The following is an 8,856-nucleotide window of genomic DNA, read 5'->3' as shown; positions in this document are numbered from 1 at the left end:
TCCTTAAAAAAATCCCAGAACTTTAATAAGAAAAAAAAAGCACCTCTGTAAAATCAGGATGGAAGGTAATTTTACAGGGTAATATGATTTAAAACACAGAGGGTTCCCCTCTTGGCAAAATTTCAAAGTTACAAAAACAGGGATAAACCTCCCTCTTGTGAATTTTCCCTGTCCTAAGCTAAAACAAAACATAATCTAATGCATTTCCTTGCTATTACTTACTATTTCTGTATTACTAGATCTATCATTTCAGTAGGAGCTGGATTACTTGCTTGGTCTCTCTCTTTGTGTTGGAGAGAGCACCCACACAGAGCACAAAGCAAAAACCTTCCCCCTTAGACTTGAAAGTATCTTCTCCCCTTATTGGTCCTTTTGGTCAGGTGTCAACCAGGTTATTTGAGCTTCTTAACCCTTTACAGGCAAAGGAGGGATCTTATGCTACCCTTAGCTGTATGTTCATGACAATACGATTCTACTGTGATTCCCTCCTTTCTACTGCATTTGGATTTTGTACCTTTCTCACTCACTGTGCTTTACTAAGCAGTTTTCTTTAGCTCATCTAACTTCTCATTTGTATACTTACTTTACCTTTTATGCTTCTTCCAGTGTGCATGTGTGCACTCCTCCACATCACAGTTGCCAACTTTCACGCAGTAAATAATCATCCCGACTTTCACAATAAGCCAAAAATCAAGCTAATCCCATTTCAAAACAAGGCCAAAACAAGCCAATCACTAAGAACCCCAACACTCTATGTGACTAGATCTCCTCGGCGTGCAGTCTGGGACTGTGGTGGACCTGCTATGTACCCCTGGCTCTCTCCCTCGCTTGCCCCTGCTTGCCCCCCTTACCCCTGCTTGCCGGGAGTCGATCAAAAAAAAGAAGCAACAAGCTACAAGCCAAACACTAGCCAACAGGCAACTCACAAGCCAATTAAGCCAAAAACAAGCCCAATTTCTATGGTGTTTTTTTGTTTGTTTGTTTTTGTGGGTTTGGCATGTCTGCTCCACATCTTCACACCACATTAAGACCATTTCATGGCCACTTTTCATTGGTTACAAAGGGGCAATAGACACAACTAGCAGAGGTATAGATTTTTCACAGCTAACGGCATCATGAGCCAGGAGACAGGTGGCTGGATGTTGAGTGGCTGGGGTGTTCCTATGCCCCAGCTGTTTTCTGGCTGCCATGAGACCCCAAAGGACCAGGCAACCAGATGCAAATGAGAATATCATCAGGCTTGCCCTAGAAGCTAAAACATCTCCCAGCAGACCTAGGACCTGGGAGATGCAAGCTGCCTTGCCTCCAACCCTGTGCCATGATCTGGAGCAACACAGGGATGAATTTGGCCCTTTCTCCACCCCTACCTCCCAATAATGTGAGAAGATGTGCTTATCCTATAACTTATAGTTATGGAAGTCAATGGGAGTTTTCCCAGGCCCCTTGTTAGGAGAGGAGATCTCTCTTATATTCCTTCCCTTTTCCCCTTACTCCATGCTCATTTTTCTCCCACCTCATCTCCTAATAACTTCATCACCAGCTCTTTCTTCTTTTTAGCTTTCTACATATACATTATCAGAAAGGAAAGATAGGAGCTGAGGTAAGGGAATACTCCCATGCAGACACATTCCGATTGACACCTTCTTCAAGGATAAAGATTGTAACATCAGAAAAACTAACCTAAAATCTCCAGGAGAGAAAACTACACATCTTCCCTGACTGTCTGCACTGACCTGCACACAAAAAAGGCCACCCGCTTCTACAGACAGCAGAGTCTTTTGAGATATAGCATTATGGTGCACAAAAAACAAAGGCATTGCAGTTGCAGAGCTAAACACATGGCACTGCTCAGTCTCTCTTCAGTTAACCTCTTCAGTTCCCCAGGTTTTCCTCCATCTTCACCAGCCCTAGAGTATCTGGTGGAATATCCAGTACTTCTTGCCTTTCACCATGAACTGCATTTTGGCCCAAACTAGAAAATGCAGAGGCATGTAAAGAATGTGAGGAGAGATTGTATCTGAAATGAAGAATACTGATAAACTTGGTTCATGCACAATGGGAAAAAGGGAATATTTCTGGATTGAATCTTCTCTTCTCTCCCATCCCTAGAGGAACATAACCTTGCTGATATTTTTCTCTCCTGTAAATTGCATCAGTAGCAGTATTAAGAAGTCATAAGAATCATTCTCTGAAATATCAGTTTCATTATCAAGAGTAATTATCAAGGAACATTTTAACACACTTTGGTTCATCATAATTATAACAAGCCTGATAGTGCTTATTATGTTGGTTTTAATTCAGTCTAAGTGATGGATGCTGCTCATTATCTTAATAAGAAAATATAAAATCTGTAACAATTCTGTTCTGCACTGTACCTTAAGATGCTAAGTCACAGACTCATACATAATAATTTTCTCAGGAAGAAATATGAGCTCCTATAGTAGCATAAAGCTTTAAGTTATTGTGAAGGAATTCTTGGAATTAAAGGTGGTGCTTTAAAAATAATTACAGTTTAACATTTTTATTTGAAAAATATTCCAATTCTCTTTTTAATTAAAACTAAAAACCCCAGAGTTGCATTTTTAATGGTAAATCACTGGGTTTAGCAACCTTCCCCCACTCCCCTCCACACACACTTCCTCTTTCCTCCACCCATTTGGATGCCAAACACTTGCAGAAAAATAAAATAATTATTAATAAATACATCAAGATGAAACAGCTATAGAGAGAAATTTCAAGAAAAAATAAAAGTTCCTTTTATATTAACTTATCCACATAAATATATGCGATGGTGTTTCCTTTTTAAAAACTATAGTCTTGTGAAATTCTATTCTATGAAACCCCAACTCAGCAATGTATCTCTAATTAGGCCATGTGCATTTTAACGTGATACTAAAATCTCATCCACCTCAGTTGCTGTGAAGTCACTGGGACAAAAGGAAATGCCTAAAGATAAGCATGTGTTTAAGTGCTTCCTGAATTGGGCCCTTAGAGACGAGGCTGATCCATGCAGACAAAGCCCTGCACCCATATTGATCTCCTCTGATTTCACTGGAACTCTGTGGCAGATCAGCTTGCAGGACTGGGGCCTTGGTTTGTTTGGATCTCCAGGATTGCTTTAGGTAGAGCTGTCTGGGCAAAATAATTTTAGCTCTGCAATTATTTTTGAGTTTTGGGAATTTTATTCATTCTGAATTTGGACAGAGAACTGTAATCCTACACTATTTCATTTTGGAAATACTGAAATAGTGTGTCATGCTGTTGCAAAAAAGGCAAATGTCGTTATGGGATATATGAACAGCAATGTTATCTGTTAGACACAGAAGCCAATTTTCCACTTGACTCAGCACTGGAGCCTTTTGTCCAGTTTTGGGCACTGCACGTTGGGAAAGTGAACAAATTGGAGAGTATGCAAAGGAGCATGACAAAAATAAGAGGTTTAGAAATCCTGACCCATGAGGAAAGGTTAAAATAACTGGGCATGCTCAGTCTTGAGAAAAGAAGGCCAAGGGGACACACAAACAATAACTATCTTCAAATATATGAAAGATGATGGTAGTCAATTGTTCTCTATGTCTACTGAAGATAGGGCAAGAAGTAATCAACTTAGGCTTTGTTTACACTACAGAGTTAGGTCGACCCAAGTATGTCAGTGTGCTCACTACAGTCTGGCTCCCTCCAATGCAAGTGCCCTACTACATTGACATAAGTCCACCTCCATGAGCGGCATAGAGTTTATGTTGGTGTAGTTAGAGTGACACGGAGTCTGTGTAGACACCATCAGCTTGTCTGCCATTCTTGTCAATTTCATGGCTCCATGCTGGTGGGGAGCTGGGAGCCAGGTGGGGACAGTGTTTTGTCGGAATTTTTCTGGCCAGTTCTCATTTTGCATCCTTAGTTAAGCTATGTGCTATGAGCTGAATTAATGTTACTAAAGGAAACTTGTGCTTGATTATCTTGTCACAGAAGACTACATAAGGGATAGTTCCACTGAAGTGATTCCTATTACACCAGTGTGTAGCTGGTGCACACAAATAACCAGGCCCTCTAACTTTTGAATTTCCTGATTCCCCCCCAAATTTTATAAAGAACATGGTTAACTTGAAACTTGTTTAATTTGACTAATTTGTTAAATAATCAAGTTTCTTCTAAAATATCCTTTAATTAATATGCCTTTTAAAAAAGTTAAAGTTCCCTTAAAATAATTTATGGAAGTTCTGGTGATGTTCATTGTCACAGTTCTGCAAACTCTTATGCACATTAGTAACTTTATATATGCATGAAAGTTACATGCATGTTTACAGGATTGAGGCCTAGAAGTGTCTTTTCAACAAGTAAGAAACTGATTAAGCATCTGCAATTGCAACGTCTGGCCCCTGTGTCCATGTAGAGCCACTGTGTGCCTGTTGAAGTATGAGGACAAAACTGTCTACAAAGGGGAAAGAGTGAAACTAGCTACACATGAGGTGCTGAAAAATATACAAAAGAAACAAACGTAAAAATTTCTTTCTGCTAACTTAGTTCAGGGATATTGTTCTGAGGTGTAACTTGGAATTTTTCTATCACAGTTGCCAGACAGAAGTTTGAATTTCAAGTTGACTGTGTCCTGTTTTCCGATGTATTGGTAATGGTGGACTGACATTGTTCTTAACATACATGAGCCAAAAGGAACTGCCTGGGTTTAAGAATATTAGCATCTAAATAATCCTATTTGGCCTTTGAAGTTGAAAGGCTTTCCGGTTTGGATGAGATTACGAAGGAGGCAGTGTTCATATTTCACTGAGGTGAGCATGATGGGCACATTCCCACCACTTACCACTCCAAGAAGATAGTAGAAGTTTTCAGGATCAGGCTTATTGTTTTTCTCAGGATAGTTTTCAGCAATATCAAATTAGCATTCGTACATCTGCTTACATTGTGATGGCTCATCTTGGCAACTGCTATACTCTCAAACACTGCAGTGACTAGAGCTATAGAAAGCTCTCTAAATAAATAAATAAATAAGAATTTTAAAAAGTATAATGGGAGCTGAGAATCTGCAGATTGTGACAAGAATTGTGGATAAACAATCAGAGTATCTGTAGTTCATTCATGCACGCAAATCTCAGATGTTTCTGTTGTTAGGACAATGGGCTTATTGTTGGTCTTTTTGTTTCATAAAGTATTATGCTCCATGTGCTTCAATGCAACATTTACAGTTGTCCTTATGCAAATTGTTCTAGCAGCAGCACCTGCACCCATCAGGCTATGCTGGGAGAATGTGCATTGTGTGTTACAAAGTAAGATACCACCACAGTTGCAATCATCTAAAGTGCTCAAGGCTCCAGTTTTAATCACAAGGAGCTAGGAGTAGAGCAGTGAGGGGTCCTTCACTGCAGGATTTGCTCCCTGCCTTGGTTCATCACAGTCTCAGTCTACAGACTTTGCAGACATGCTACAAGGCCTGTTTGTTCTCCCAGGCTTTCCCTGGGGAGAGGGATAAAAGAGTAGGAGTTTCTGGGTGATTTGAGGCGTTATTGTTAGTTTTATTTTAGATGTGGTGTAACATTTGTAAATGTTCCAACACCTTGGGGTGGGCACCTATTTTCAAATAATAAAAAGAAACCACTTCAATTTTAATTAATTAAATGAAAGGAGCAGTGCTTCATTAGGCTATAATACCTTACCAAGCATCTAATGAGAATGTCTAGAAGCAATTCTCCAGTTATTTATCATTTATGGCTATTTAACCAACTCTCTTCTAACTTGAGCAATATTAACATGCCAAGTTTCAACATATACACTCTGACCCTGCAAGCTGTTCTGTATGGTCAGACCTATGCACCCACACAAAGCTCAACTGACTTGACGTGGACTTCATGCAAGCTCAGGGGTCCACCTACATGGGATAGCCTGCAGAACTGAGTCCTCTGGTGTTTGAGTTAACTCTACAGAGGGGGGAATAGGGCAATATTTTTGTATTTATTGTTTCAGCCTTTCATTACTAAATAAAATAAAGTAAAATAAAAACAATAAAAATGTATTATGGACTTTGCCTACATTCAAAAGGAAAAATCTTTTGGACTATTTTTGCTCATTGCTGGTAGCAAGCACAATATGTTGCTAGCAAACACAGAGGAAGAAAGTCTCATCCCTGAGCAGCTCACTGTCTTTAATAAGAAATGACCTTGATGTGGAAACATTCTTTTTCTAGACTGAGAGTTTATAATTGAAACTTTTTATTAAATTTTGCTACTGATTTCAATGTGGCCAGGACTTGACTCTGAATAAAATTTAACTCACCTATCTGGTTTTACTGTACACTGTACTGAATACATCTAAAAAAATAGCACCTAGCTGAGATGTCTAGGAAATAGATGTTGCAAATGGATGTCTCTGGATGCACCCCTTTGCCTGTATAGAGCCCTGCTTACGTCTTTTGGGCCCCATATGGGCAGAGGGATGGGCTTGGGCAAATCTGTTTCCAAGATTTAGCCATAGTAATTTTTTCCCCTCCCTCAAGGTAATTTGTTAAATACTCCAGCAAACTATACAGGAAAGCAGAAATTGCAATACTTGCAAAGTTCATGGCGTATGCTGGAATTTTTTCATTTTATATTTCATACACAACTTGCTGCAGTGCTTCTACAAAGTCAGCATGCTATAAAAATATTAATGAAGATTTTTTTTTGAAAGTTTAGTTTTAGGGCTAGGTGCATTAGGAAACAGGGCACATGGTACTATATTGTCTGCCACTGATTTCATTTTTCTCATTGCATTGCTCTCACAGCAAGGTCATTTATCTTTTGGATAAGAAATATGTAGTAAAAAGAACATGAAGCTATTTTATTTTAAAGTTGTGTTTCAGAATCTAGAGCTAGGCACATTTAGCCCTGCCTGCTGCTGACTTATTTTCAAACCATCACAAGCAGGCACACTACTTCAGCTAATTGGCATCAATTGACAGTCTTGGTGGTAGGCTCAGCAGAGGTGCTGAGCAGGGATGCTGGAACAATTTGTGTAGTGGAGGTGCTGATTTCCATTATATAGAAGGTTTACAGGTTCAATGGCTACCTTGAACTGTAAACCTTGTATATAATGGAAACCACTTCAAGTCAGGGGGTTCAGCTGCACCTCCAGCACTCCTAGTTCCAGCACCTATGGTCCTGAGGAATTGATGGGCATGTTCTAGAAGTGGAGCATGCTGGGAAAATTTGTATGGCTGCTGTTTATTTGGGGGGAAGATGGAGTGAAAGGATATAATTTCCACATTATAAATTACACAGTGATAGAGATTTTAAAGTTTCAGTTTGGCAGGGAAACAGATTCCATTGAGGAAACACTTTATAGCCTTTTGCAGGAAAAAAAAATCATTTTGATTTGACCACACTGCGAGTGTTTGAAAGCAATGTAGTATGTGCACCAGATTCCAATGTGCTCCTAAAAAAAGATGGGTTGTAAATGAGTGCAGAGGTAACTTAGGTATGCAGTGAAGCGGTTCATTGCAAGAATGGTTCCAACACGGTTTAGGCAGTTTTCCAGATATGATAGGAAACTGATCCTTTCTCCTGCTGCTTTCCCTACTGAACGGCCCCTTTGCCTATGAGAATATGCACAGGCCTATGAGACAGAAACCATTTAGTTTTATTTCTATGAGTCTTCTAAGTGGTTTTTATAAGTCTCAGTCTACCCCTTTCTTTTAATGGGTCTTGAGCATGGCGACAGACAAAATAGCTTTAATGTGAAAGTTGCAATTTGATGTGGAAATGGTCGTTAGTGTTCAGCCTTGTTACAGAAGAAATTGGTTATCATTTGATTAATGTATAGATGTTTAAGAACTATGCACCTAAAAAGCACATGCCTTGTATGCATAAAAGTCAAGTATGTGCTAAGCTCCTTAGATTACCCCTCACACATGTGATTTGAATAAGGTAGGTAACTTGATTCTTTTTGCCTCAGTCAAGAATAGTTATTTAGTGCGTAGAAAGACTAAAGAGAGGTGGTCTACATTTTGCTTGAATTTTGAAAATTAAGAACACCCCAAAATATTTCAGGTTTTATTTTTTAAAAAAGTTTTCCCGTTAATTTTGGTTTTCAAAAAAAAAAAAAATTTGTTGAGGTACTTTTCTTTTTTAAAATAAAAGCTGGAAAAATTACCCCAAACAATTAATAAAAAACAAAGATAATTCTTTGTTGCCTTCAACATTTTTGATGGAAAATCTTTACTCTTTTCCCAAAGTGCTCTATTATTGAGGTTGTTTGGCGTAGCTATTTATTTATTTTACAAGCCACAGTAACTTCAAAACCTGGGAAATAGATGTTTTTGCTTTTGAGTTTTGTCTTTTCTTTTTTCTTTGTAAAAAAATTAGGACATTGAATGCCACAGTAATTTAATGTTCTTTTAAAATACAAACTTAAAGGGTACCACTATTAAGCATTAATGGTGTAGTTATAAGCTATATTAAAGAACATAAACACTGAGAGTGAGATAGTATTTTCAAAAAAGTGTAACTTAAATTTACCCCATAACTATGCCACACATTATTACTGTTACTCTCTGTCGTCTGAATACTTTGTACTTTTTATTGTGTACTTTTCATCGAAATTCCTTTCAAGAACTCTGGTTATCTGGATCTAAAAACCCCCCAAATACTGCACAGTTCTGTACGATGATACACCTTCATAAGAATGTAGAAAAATATTTTATGTTGCGTTACACCATTTGAATGTGTGGTCATGTAATTAAAGACTGTATTATACTGCATACCCAAAAGGCAATTGCACATCACCATCATTAATTTATTGCATATGAAAAGGAAAAATATTTTTATATAGTGCACACATGCACTCCCGTGCGCATGCACAGACACACACACA

The sequence above is a fragment of the Mauremys reevesii genome, linkage group 2 (assembly GCF_016161935.1).
Source record: "Mauremys reevesii isolate NIE-2019 linkage group 2, ASM1616193v1, whole genome shotgun sequence".
In the NCBI taxonomy this organism is placed as follows: Eukaryota; Metazoa; Chordata; order Testudines; family Geoemydidae; genus Mauremys; species Mauremys reevesii.
Note: the sequence above shows the minus strand (reverse complement) of the source record.